This window comes from Echinops telfairi, unplaced genomic scaffold (assembly GCF_000313985.2).
Source record: "Echinops telfairi isolate 266 unplaced genomic scaffold, ASM31398v2 ScPeMD7_7469;HRSCAF=8507_1, whole genome shotgun sequence".
NCBI lineage: Eukaryota > Metazoa > Chordata > Mammalia > Afrosoricida > Tenrecidae > Echinops > Echinops telfairi.
Genome location: NW_022111373.1, coordinates 146,907,288 through 146,921,205, shown reverse-complemented (window position 1 = coordinate 146,921,205; position 13,918 = coordinate 146,907,288).

Genomic DNA, 13,918 nt, shown 5'->3' with positions numbered 1-13,918 from the left:
ATAAATTATCAAGGGCTCATGAGGGAGGGGAAAAAATGAGGACCTGATGCCAGGGGCTTAAGTGGAGAGCAAATGTTTTGAGAATGACGAGGGCAATGAATGTACAAATGTGCTTTACACAGTTGATGTATGTATGGAGTGTGATAAGAGTCGTATGAGCCCCTCATAAAATGATAAAAAAACAAAACCTCTTCATAACCTTTTTTTCAAGAACACAAATGGTGACTGTCCACGTGGACTTCCCCAGACTGAATGCACAGAAATCAAATTGACTATAGCTGTAGGAAGACATGATGCAGAAGCTGAATATTAGCAGCTAAAACCAGGCCAGGGACTCACTTTGAAACAGACCATCAATTGCTCATATGTATATTCAGGATAAAGCTGAAGAAAATTAAATAAGTCCACAAGAGTTAAATATGACCTTGAGACTATCCACCTGAATTTGGAGAACATCTCAAGTGCAGATTTTCTGCATTGAACTCTAATGACAAAAGACCTGATGAGCTGTGGGAGACATCAGGACTATAATTCATGAAGGCCATTCAAAAGACAGGAAAGAAAGAAAAGAACAAAATGGATGTTAGAAGTAATGCTGAAACTTGCTATCAATTGTAGAATAACTAAGGCAAATGGAAGAAAGGATGCAGTCAAGGAGTTGAATAGAACATTTCAAAGGCAGCTACAGAAGACAAAGTCAAATATTGTAATGAAATGTGAAAGGAAGTGGAATTGGAAACTCACAAGGCTTGCAGCAGTACTTTGACAGGGAACGTCCAGAAGCTCAGGGGCTATTCAGAAGAGGACATGGAACAAAGGATAGATCATTGTTAAGGTCACGTGGCTCTTTCCTCAAGGCAGAGAACGCCAGAAAGATTTTACTCGCGTGTCATTGACTAGGCAAAGGCAGTCAATTGTCCAGACCACACTAAAGTATCCATAAACCTGAGAAAAATGGGAATTCTAGGACACTTTATTGTGCTCACAAGGAACTTAAACATGGATCAAGAGGCAGTTGCGTGAACAGGGGGATACCGCATGGTTTAATATCAGGAAAGGTGTGTGTCCAGGTTGTATCATCTCGCCATTCTAATTCAATCTGTTTCCATACTAATCAATCTGCTTGCTGAGCACATAATCAGAGAAGTTGGCTTATATAAAGAGTTTGGAATCAATATTGGAGATTTACTACAAACCTGTGATATGAAGACAACACAATCTTGCTTGCTAAAAGTGAGGAGACTTACACCCTTGCTGATGAAGAGCAAGGATTGTAACCTTTGGTTTGGATGACAACTCAATGTGAGGAAGACCCAGACCCTCACAACTGCAATAATTGGTAACATCGTGATTAAATGGAGAACAGGTTGAAATTGTCAATGATTTCTGTCTTTCTTGGGTCCACAATCAATGCTCATAGAACCAGGAGACAAGAGATCAAGGGTTCATTGTATTTGGTAAATCTGCTGCATACGACATCTTCAGTAACTTTAGAATATTGAAAAGCAAGATGGTTACTTTGTGGACTAAGGTTTGCCTGCCAGAATAAATGGCATTTTCCATTACCTCATATTCATATGGAATTGGACATTGTAGGAGGAAGAACGAATAACTGATGCATTTGATTGTGGTGCTGGAGAAAAATATTGAAAGTACCATGAATAGCTAAAAAGACAAACAAATCTGTCTTGGAAGAAGTACAACCAGAGTGTTTCTTAGGGGCAAGGATGGCAAGAGTTCATCTTGCATACTTTGTACATGGTGTCAGGAGAGAAGAGTCCTTGGGGAAAGGACATCATCCTTTATAAATTGGAGAGGCACTGTAACAGAGGAAGGCTGTCAAGGATATGGGTAGACAGGGAAGCTGAAACAATGGGCACAGGCATATGAACAATTGCAAGGATTGCACAGGACCATGTAGTGTTTTGTTCTGCTGTGCATAGGGTCACTATGGATTGGAACCAACTCAATGTAATAACAACCACAGGTAAAATATTGACTTATGGAAGAAGCCTCAAAAGAAGATGGAAAGAACACACAGCGTAACAAAAAGAAATGTTTGGCATGCAACCATTTAAGAGGTAGCATATGATCAAGTGGGGATGAAGGAAGAAGCTACAGCTACACTGAGCCTCTAGGATCAAGGAGGTTCCAAATCTTAGGTCATACTCCATTCCTGCCTCCACTTTGCTGATGGTAGTGTGATCTCCTGCTTCTTTTTAGGATGTTGTTGTTTCTGTTATGTTATGTTGGAGCTAGTCAGCTCCAACTCATAGTGACATGATACCCAACAGAACAAAATGTCACTCTGCCCTGCAATTTTTCTTGTGTCCAAGTCCGTTATTGCAGCCACAGTGTGAACAGATCTTGTCCAGGAGTCCTCTTTTTTGCTGCCCCTCTACTTAACCAAGCATGGTGGCCTGAACCAAGGACTGGTCTTTCCTGACAACATGTCCAAAATACATGAATCTACATCTTGACATTCGGGCATCTAAATAGCATTTTGACTCTGCTTCTTCCAAGACAGATTTGTTTGTTTGTTTGTTTTGCAGTCATGGTACTTTCAATATTCCTCACAGGCAACATAATTCAAATGCTTCAATTCTTCTAAGGTCTTTCTTATTCAATGTCCAGCTTTCAGATGTACATAAATCCTGTGATAGTATCTTGGCTTGGTTCAGGCTCACTCTAGTCTTCAAAGTAACATCCTTGCTTTTCACAACTATGAAGAGGTCGTATGCAATAGATTTACCTAATGTAACTCCCTTTTGATCTATTGACTGCTTCTTCCATGAGCATTGTGGAAACAAGCAAGAAAAAAATCTACGATCGTTTCAATCTTTTCTTCATTGATTATGATGTTACTTATTGGTCTAGTTGTGAGGAGTTTGATCTTTCTTACATTGAGTTGTAATTCATACTGAAAGCTAGTATCCTGGATCTTTGTCAGCAAGTATTTTTAGTTGGCCTCACTTTCAGCAAGCAAGGTTGTGTCATCGGCATATCAAAAATCTGATGCCACATTCTTCTTCATATAATCCAGATTCTCTTATGATTTGCTCAGCAGACAGTTTGAATAAGCATGGTGAGAGGATACAACCTTTACCCAAAATGTTCCTGATTTTAAACCATACAATATGTTCTATTCTGTGTGAACAACTGCCTCTTGATCCATGTACAAACTCCACCAGAGCACAACGAAGTGTTCTAGAATTGCTATTCTTCTCAAGCCTATCCATTTTTTTGTTATTATCCACACAATCAAATGCCTTTGCATAGTCAATAAAACATGATAGCCTCTTTCTGTTATTCTCTGCTTTAACCTAAGGTCCATCTGACATTGTTCCATATCCTCTTCTATATCCTGCCTGAATCTGGTAATTCCCTGTCAATGTACTGCTACAACTGTTGTTGGTGTATCCTCTGCAGTTTTACTTGCATCTGATATCCATGATATTGTTCTATAATTTGAGCATTCTGTTGGTGTCCTTTCTTTGGAATGGGTACACATTTTCAATCTGGTCCAGTCAGTTGGCCAAGTGGCTGTCTTCCCAATTTCTTGGTATAGACAAGTGAATGCTCCCAGTGCTTCATCAGGGTGCTGAAACATTTCAATGAATATTTCATGAGTCCCCAGAGCCTTTCTTTGGGCTATTGCTTTTATTGAAATTTAACTTTTTCTTCAGCACTCTTGGTTCTTGCTCATGTTACCTACAGAAATGGTGGAATATCGACCAGTACTTTTGAGGGTGGTGACTCTGTATAGTCTTTCCATTTTATTTGTATGCTTCCCACATCATTCCCTATTGTGCCCATAGCAACTCAAGGCTTGACTTTTTTTCTTCAGTTCTTTCAGTTTAATATGCCTTGTTCCTACCACTTGGTTTTCTAAAGATCAAGTAAGAATGAGTTGATTATCCCTCATCATAATTGATATACAGTAATACCTATGAAAATATGAGGACCAGATATAGGAATCAGGGTGACATATTCATTACTATTGGTTTTTATACTTTGATATAATTTATATACAAATTAAAGATTCATCAATCTATTACTCACATTGAGATGTATCAATATTGCAAATCACAACATGAAATTAGAGTAGGTTTCTTCTTTATTTTATTTTTTATTATGATACATCTTAATGCATTAAATTAGTTACAATTTCCATTTGGATGAACCCCATTTGCCTAGTTAATTACAAGTTAGGCTGCTAACTCCAAGGTCAGCAGTTTGAAACCTTCAGCCTGTCTGCAGGAGAAATATGAGGCTCTCTGTTCCTAATTAAAATGTACAGCCGCAGAAACTGCAAGAATAATTCTTCTCTGTTTTATATGGTCTCTATGATTCAGAATAGACATCATGACCCTGGATAAAGTCTCCATGTTCAGGGAAAAATGAAACAAAACTCTCATTAGACTAAATAGGGGAAGGGTGATAAGAGTTATAGAAAATACACTCACATTCCCAATAAGACCCCAGTGTTCAAAAAGCAAATGTCTTACCTCCCTAATAGGTACACCAGCTACAATAAATGGCATGGAGGTAGACCTATCTGACCTCCTCTGGTTTACCTATTATCACAAGGCAGAGGTCAGACACTCCATGCTCTTCCCTTTTTTATCTATTCTGACACCAACTATTTCTCCCACTCCACTCTATTTCTACGCTGAGTTCAAGAATTCACAGCAATGGCCACACAAAACACATCAACAATGTTGCTGGTTAAGGGCTTCATTAGAGAAGCTACTAGCAGAACACAAGTCAGGAACAGCCAGTAGTCAAGTCTCTTTCTGTTTCTCAGCCTCTCGGCCAAGCTGGTGGCAGTGCTGAATCTCTCAATCATGTGATCCCATGGATTTTGCCTGCATGGGCAGTGTATTAGTAAGGGTATTTTAGAAAAACAAATCCACAGGAACTCATGTGTAAGAGAAAGTTTTATATAAAGGTTAAGTGCACATCAAGAAAACCTCCCAACCCAGTGTTGCTACTGTCCACTTACAACTGGCACCTGCATAACATGCAGAGCCATCCGTAAACCAAGCATGATTTTTTTGGTCTTCAGTTAAAGTATGGTAAGGAACTCCCCAGGAGGCCATTGGTGCAGACTGGGAGAAAGGAGGTAATTTGACAGGAGTGGAGACTGTGGGCATTTGGGCCACTTCTTCATGCAGCTTACTTGTCCCTTCAGGTCCTGCTTTGGCCCAATCTCATATATACCACTTCCATTTAACAATGGAGTGTTGCTGTGCACGTCCAACTTTATGATTCCATGGGTCAGACAATACACAGTTCATGATAGGTAGTTCAGGCCTCATGATGACTTGGTGGCCCATGGTGAGGCGTTCAGTCTCCACCAAGGCCCAGTAACAGGCCAACAGCTGTTTTTCAAAGGGGGAGTAGTTGTCTGCAGAGGATGGCAGGACTTTACTCCAAAATCCCAATGGTCTACGCTGTGAATCACCAATAGGGGTCTGCCAAAGACTCCACACTGCATCTCTATCTACAACTGACACCTCTAGCACCATCGGGTCAGCTGGATCATATGGTCCCAGCAGCAAAGCAGCTTGCACGGCAGACCCCTCAGGAATGAAGGTCTGGGTCACCCCACCAGGCAAAAAACCACAGCCAGTTGAGGTGCTTGCTAAGGGGAAAGGTAATGCAGACTAGGTAGTAGAAGAAGTGAGTTCTACCAATCCGTTAAGACCATGTTATCAATTGCAAAAGTGAGGTTTGTAATTGTCAGTGTATTTTCTTTATATGTGCTTATTGAATATCTTTCCTTTGTTCATGTATGATATGTATTGTCTCGTGTATTAAGAAATGTATTGTCTCATGCTTAGAGAGGCTGGAAGTCTGAATCAGATGATGAGAGCCCTATGGCCTCAGATACAATTGGCCTCAGTGTGTTTTCATTTATGTGTATGATAGATATTTGATGTTAAGTGTAAGTATGATTTCATTAATTTCCAGAAATCATATATGGCCTGTCCAGATTTGATTGAGTTAGTTAAAGTTAATTGTGCCAACCTGGCCAATAAGCACATGTGGAGTTAATTGAAGGGCAGAGAGATAAATGGCTCAGTAAGCCTCACCTTTCTAGTTCTTGGGTCTCTTGTTTTGTGGTGGTTGGACCAGGGTACAGCTACCTTACCCAGTTCCTTGCTTCAGCTTGCAAGGCTCACTTCCTGCAAGACATCCCCAAGGAGAAGCCACATGGACCTACCCCTATGCAGCCCTGGGTGCTGGAGCAGCTGTGTGGAGACCTCTGCCAGTGCTGAGATGCTTGCACATTCACTGATTTGGCTTTCCTCCTATAGTTGGTGTCATAGTGTGTTTTGTGAGATGGAGGAGGACTTTGTGAATTGGTGTCGGACATATGGGCTAATGTTGGATTTGTGGGCTTGAGCAGCACTGGGTTGGGATGTTTTCTTGATGTGCACTTAGCCTTTATATAAAACTCTCTCTTATACATGAGCTTCTGTGGATTTGTTTCTCTAAAGTACCCAGACTAACCCAGGCAGGGAAACCAGACAACCTGTCACTGCATCCCACAATCCCATTGTCTCAGGCCAGATAAGGAGATGGGACCTCATTGTCTTGGTCCTGCTCCTTGAGGCTCCAGGTCACAGTCTGCGACACCCAAGTTCTCAGTGTTTCCATCACCGCAGAGATGTTGAACATGATCTTCCAAGGTCCTTTGGATTTCCCTCTTCTCTGCTGCTTCTTACCTGGCTCATCCTTCCAGCCAGAGGGTGGTAAAGAAAACTGACCAGTCTCCTCTTTTCGTGTTATAGGTGCCATTTTTGCATAGTCCCATCCAATCATTTGGTGGCAGTTAACAGAGACATTGGTAGAAGCGTTTGATTAAGAAATTTCACTCCTCCACACCAGCATTTTCAAATGATACAGTCTTTTAATAGACATGATGGGAAACAGTAAGTGATGATATTGCCTGAAGGTTGGACCATATCAAGACAGTCATTGATAGTTTGCGGTTGGCAATGACCCTTTGGTGACAGCAATCATGTGCTATGGTTGCTGACTCTGGTCCATCCATCATAGAATGGACTTAATCCTACCTCTGCTGGGTAAAAAGATCCCTCCATTCATATTCAAACATCAGTGGGTTTCTATAACAAGCTAGTTTTGCCTCTGGGCAAATGGCATGCCAGTACTTAAACTCTTAGCTTCCACATTTGTTCAAATAGCACATTGGTTTTCAAGTCGTGACCCCAGTGCCGGGGACCGCAAGTCTCATGCTGCCAAAAGCTGCTGCTGTGACGCTGACTCAGGAGAAGCTTTTGAATAGATTATGTCTGCCTGGCCCCTGCATATCTTCAGGGATGGCGCTCCACTTTCATCTGCTAATAAGGCATATTGTATTAATACATTCTCTCATGGCAAATATGGGGTAGAGTGATGGAAACGTAAAATAGTGTCTCTTCTGTATATGGCTGTCCTCAATCCTGGGAATTTCAGGGAATTCTGAGGAAAACAGTCTTCATCTCTGAGAATTACCATAAAAAATTCAGAAGTAGGTGACTGGACCAACAGAAATGAATTGGCTCATGGTTAGAGAGGCTGGAAGTCTGAATCAGACAATGAGAACCCTATGGCACAGCAGTTCCGTATTGAGCTGCTAACTGCAAGGGCAGTAGTTCAAAGTGATCAGCTGCTCTATGAGGGAAAGACTGAGGCTTTCTGACCTCATAGAGAATTCCAGTTTCTGAAATCTACAGGGGTTGTTCTACCTGACAGGGTCAATACGAGTTGAAATCAACTTGCTGGCAGTGAGTTTAAGATTCTTTTGAAGGACTTGACAATGAATATGTTCCGGGCCTTTCTTGTAGCTTCTGGTGGCTCTGGACACTCCGTGGTGGCCTTTGTTGCTCATAGAGGAGCCTGTTTCCATCATCAAATGTCTTTCCCCTAGTGTGCAGATGTCTGTTCTTACCTTTCCGAAGACACTGCTCCATTGGGGTTAGCTGGTACTCAAGTCCACCCACCTCCACTAGCTCTTCACTGACAACATAGCCCCAGAAAGATGATCTTTCCCCCAAAACATGACCCTCACATGTGCACAGGGTATAATTAAAAAAGATCTTCTTGAGAGAACAATGTAATCAAAAGCAATAGCTCTTCAAATCCATTGCAGCGGTCAGTGAGTCGTTAGATAAGAAGTTGGTATAGAAAAATACTCATTATGCTCTGAAATGAGATAGTGACCTATTATAGAATGTAATTTAAATCCACGTCAAAACAAAATATCTATATACTCATAATAATGCTATATGTATTCAGATGTGTGTTCATATGTGTGCAAAAGCATACATAGGTAATATTTTCATTTTGAAAACTCTAAAAGGATTTTGAAAGCAAAAGAAAACAAAACAGGGCTTAAATAAATAGGACATATTATAAGATGTTACTACATAATTTTCTCTATAAAATTTACATAAACTTTTTTTCCCAAATAAATGGGAAGTTTGTAATAAAAGTTAGTGCATTTCTAAGAATGTCCAAAATACCTTTCAAGAGTAATAAAGAAATAATCTAAAACTGCTTAGTCACAAGAATGATTATTAAACTTACAGCTTGGCATTTGATGTGGTGTAAAAATTGAGCTGAACTCTATTGATAGAACATAGTAAAAAGTACAAAAACGGATGCTTGCACACATGTCCTTGTGCATCCATTTGAAATTAACAACTGATGAACGTGACTTTGCAGATCAGTGAACTATCTGACAGATGCTCTTGGTGCTGTGTCCTCCAGTCAGACCCCCTTCAGAGCGACTGTGCACAATGGAACAAAACGCGACCTTGCACAAGTCCGGCATCACCGCCACCGGGAGAGCCCACCGTTGTAGCTACCGTGCCCACTATCTTGGTAAGGGTCAATGTCTCGGAGCCTCCATTTTATGAAGTATACTATCCTTTTTACAGGACTCGTCCCTTCTGCCGACATGTCTAAACTTCCAGAGGGTGACGCACACTGACATAGCACCTCTGAGATAAACACTAATACAAACAAGCAAACGAACAAAAACCAACCAAACAAACAAACAAAATACAGAAAATGTTGGAAAGCAGATCAGGCCCAGTGTGCCTCCCAGGGGGATCAGCAGACAGAGGGTTTACCGTTCTCGTCAGGTTTCTCCCGTGGATGGTCTACACTCATCTCTCCAATGCGCTGTTTGTAAACCACTTTCCTCCCACCCTTCAATTGTGGATGGCGGGAGATCGCCGGAGCTTTAGTGCCTATACAGATCTCAATAGTGAACCTTGGGCTCCGACTGTTCCATTTAGCTCTTCTGACAACCTGGCCAAGGTCCTTGAGAAGCAGGCTCACGGCCCTCACTATTGAGGGGCACTCTGGGTTGTGCTTCTCCCAAGATAGATTTCTCTGCTCTTCTGGCAGCCTATGGTACTTTTGCTATCCTTCACCACCACTATAATTCAACTGCAACAATTATTCTTTGGTCTTCCTTATTTATTGTCAACTTTCACATGCATATGGAGCAATTGAAAATATCATGGATTGGGTCAGACGCAACTTAGTCCTCAAAGTGATATTTGATCTTTTAAAGTCTTTAAAAGTATATCTGTGCAGCAGGTTTGACCAATGGAATATATACTTTAATTTATTAAGCAATATTTTCAACATCATTGATTGTGGCACAAGTAAAATGAAATAATTGACAGCTTCAGTGTGTTATCAGAATGTTTTTTATTGGTCGAGTTGTAAGAAGTTCTATTTCTTTACATTCACTTATATTTCATAGTCATGGTTGTATCTTCAGTCTTCATCAGCAAGTGCTTCAAGCCCTCCTCACCTTCAGCAAGCAAGGTTGCGTCATCTGCATAATGTAGGCTGTCAACAAGCCTTCCTCAGATCCTGATGCCGCTTCTTCTTCATGCAATCTAGCTTCTGTCATTGTTTTCTCAGCAGACAGATTGAGTGAGTATGAGGACCAGTGCAACCTTGATGCACATTCCTCCTGATTTTAAACAACCATGCATTATGTCCTTGTTATGTTCAAACAATTTCTTCTTGATCCTTGTACCGGTTCCACATGAGCACAATGAAGTATTCTGGAATTTCCATTTTTCTAAGGCTACCCATAGTTTATTATTGGTCACACAGCTTTGACCTGAGCATTTAAAATAAAACATAAATATAGATTTTTTATTCTGGTGTTCTCTGCTTTGTCAGCAATTATATTTTTGGTCCACATGAGAAGAAATAGTTGAAAACATCTGTTAATAATTGGGACTTGGCCCACATGGAACAACATATCAACCTGTGTGATCACGAGGTGTCGAACGGATCACTGAAGACAAAGGGGTGCATAAGCAAATGTGGCGAAGAAAGCTGATGGTGCCTCAAAAAGTATAGCGTCTGGGGTCTTAAAGGCTTGAAGGTAATCAAGCGGCCATCAAGCTCAGAAGCAACAAAGCCCACATGGAAGAAGCACACCAGCCTGTGCGATCAAGAGGTGTTAAAGGGATCAGGTATCAGGCATCATCAGAACAAAAAATCTTACCATAGTGAATGAGGGGGGCAGTGCGGAGTGGAGACCTAAAGCCCATTTGTAGGCCACTGGAGATCCCCTTGCAGAGGGGTCTCGGGGAGGAGATGAGCCAGTCAGGGTGCGATGTAACAACGATGAGAAATACAACTTTCCTCTAGTTCCTAAATGCTTCCTCCCCGCTCCCACTACCATGACTCAAATTTGACCTTGCAAGTCTGGCTAGACTAGAGGATGTACACTGGTACAGATAGGAACTAAAAATACAGGGAATCCATGGCAGATGAGCCCTACAGGACCAGTGGTGTGAGTGGCGAAACAGGGAGGGTAAAGGGAGAATGTGTAGGAAAGAGGGAACCGATTACAAGGAACTATATGTGAGCTCCTCCCTGGGGGACAAACAACCGAAAAGTGGGTGAAGGGAGACATCGGACAGGGCAAGTTATGATAAAATACCAATTTATAAACTATCAAGGGCTCATGAGGGAGGAAGGAGCAGGGAGGGAGGGGGAAAATGAGGACCTAATGTCGGGGGCTTAAGTGGAGAGAAAATGTTTTGAGAAATGATGTACAAATGCGCTTTACACAATTGATGTGTGTATGGATTGCGATAACAGTTGTATGAGCCCCTAATAAAATGTTTAAAAAAAATAAAATAACTGGGACTTGGAATGTACTAAGTATGAGTCTAGGAAAATTGAAAGTCATCAAAAATGAAATTGAATGAATAAAGATAGCTATCCTAGGGATAAGATAACAATTTAATTGTTCATGGCTCTACAAACAATGCCCCTGGAAACAGGAATCAATAAATTATAAATAAGAAGTGGGGGCCTCAGATGCATGGCTGCTCTCCACTTGATGATCTGTAGCAAGCAGGGTCAGTTTTCTACTGAAATATGGAAGTGTGGAGGCCAGGTTCAATGCACTTGAGCTGAGGGACTCGAGATGGTGGCAGACAGTGCAGAAAGGAGGATTGGAAAGTGAGAGAATGTGGCTGCTATCTGGAGATGCAGAGCAGCCCAGGGACTGGGTAGCAGGCCAGAGAGCCAAAGCAGGCTGGAGACCTGAGATCCAGAGCAGAGCTCTTGGCGGTGGACACCACGCTGAGTCCGTTTCCAAGGACATCCTTAACCGATGGTAGCAAGATGGTCAAACTGCTTGCCCTCACATCCCCTTCCAACTCCAAACATCAGCATTATAACCCTCAGAGTACAGGAAGGTGAGGGGGTGGCGCTGAGAGCATGGATATTGTATAACCTTGTGTTAGTCTGGGTAGACTAGAGAAGCAAATCCATGGACACACACATCATAACTGACTCCAGGCATACCTGAGTCTTCAGAATGATACTGTTACTTCTAGAGACGTTTTGGGTCCAGTTGCGTTGTAAGCATCTCAGCGCTGGTAGGGGTCTCTCGGTGGCTTCTCTGGCTTCAAAGGTCTGGTTGCGTCCATGTGGCTTGTCCGGCTCAGGGCACTAAGGTAGTTCCATATATCTTGTCAGCTGCAATGTCTCCCAGGGAGTGAAGTAATGTGAAAGAGTCTCTCCTGCCTCCAAGGAGGAAATTCCCAGAATTCTCAGGAGAAGGCCAGGCCCACACAGAGGCCTCATTGGCTATGACCTGATTGGCAGGCTAGACTCCACCCCTACATCCTTAATCCTCAAATTGACAAATGATTATGTAACTACCACAAACCCCACTAGAGGGGAGTGAACAACAGAACTCTATGTGAATGGCTATAGCGGACGGTGTAATAATAAATACATAAATGTTCTTGGGGGTCAGGTGGCAGAGGGAGGAGATAAAGGGGAGCTGATATCAAAGCGTTCAAGAAGAAAGAAAATGTTTTGAAACTGCACCAATTTTACAACACTCCTTGATGTGGTTGAAATATGGAGTGTTATGGCTGTTAAAGCTCCCAATAAAATGATTTAAAAGATACATTTTAAAAAATGTATTGCATTGGAAAAATCTGTTTCACAACACCTACTTAAAGTCTCTAGAAGTAACCATATCATTCTGAAGACTCGGACTGCCCGGCGTCAGTTATGACATTTCCAGTTGTATCATCTGCCTGGGAAAGCTGGACGACGAATATGGAAGGTTTGAGGAGAATTGATACTTTTGCATTAGGTGTGGTGAAGACAACTTAAATTGTCACAGACTGCCAGAAGAAGAAAATCAAAATCTGTCTTGGGAAAAATACAGATGGAACACCCTTTAGAAAAGAGGCTGGCTAGACATGGGCCCATGTATTGCAGACATGTTCTCAGGAGATAAAAGTCCCCGACATTGGGCTTGGTCAAGTAGAGTGTCTGAAAAAAAAAGTTCATAGCATTAATTGACACAATAATTGCAACTAGGGGCTCAAATAAAGCAATAATTGCGTGGGTCGCGTTTCCTTCTGTTTTACACAGGGTCTCTCTGAGGCGGAACTTCAGACACGCAATAACAAGTCTTACAAATCGTAGGTCCTGGGTACCCTCTATGTTAATTTCACAAAAGTCTCTGAGTATTGGATCCAGGCACATTTATTTTTAACCCCCCTTAGTTGATTTTAACTCTTAGATAACTGAAGAATATTGAGTAGGGGATCAACTAGTTTAAAAAGAAAGTTGGGCAGTACAGTTCTACAGAAGGCAGCCCTGGACAAGATGGATGAGCCCAGTGGCTGTAACAATGGGCCCAAGTCTGGGAACAATTGTGAGGATGGTGCAGGGCCAGTAGGGTTTCATTCGGTGGCACTATGAGTCAGAATCAAATCAATGGCACACAACAAAAACAACAACAACAATCTTTTCTGGAAAAGAAAGTTTCCTCTTTTTTCCCTTGAGGTTAGCCGCCCAACACGAGAGCAACGATCATTAAGAGGGTGCAAGATTTGAAAACACATCATTCCATTGTGCATGGCGTCACCATGTGGTGGAGCTAACTTAAAGGCAATAACAACATTTTTTAAGAACCCATTCCTTTATTTAGAATGCATGTTGAGGGGAGGTGTGGGTACTTGCCAATGTCTGGGTCTGCTCACAGGACAGTATCAAACAGGGTCATTTGTAGAGCTTTGGTGTAGAGACCCCTGGGTGCTGGGTCACAAGGAGCCCAGTGGTTGTAGGGCCAGTGGCTGAGGCTCAGAGCGTCCTTGGATGGCAGTGAGTGACCGGCAGGACTTGGTGCTGGTGCCACTGCCTTTCAGACCACCTGTTGATTCCACCCCTGCTGCTGGTGTCCCTCCGGGTCAACTGCTGTGTTCCTCTCAAGAACGTCTTCAATGTCATGCCCACCACTCTCCTTTCCCACTCTCCTTTCCCATGCTCCTTTCCCACTCTCCTTTCCCACACTCCTTTCCCACTCTCCTTTCCCACTCTCCTTTCCCAC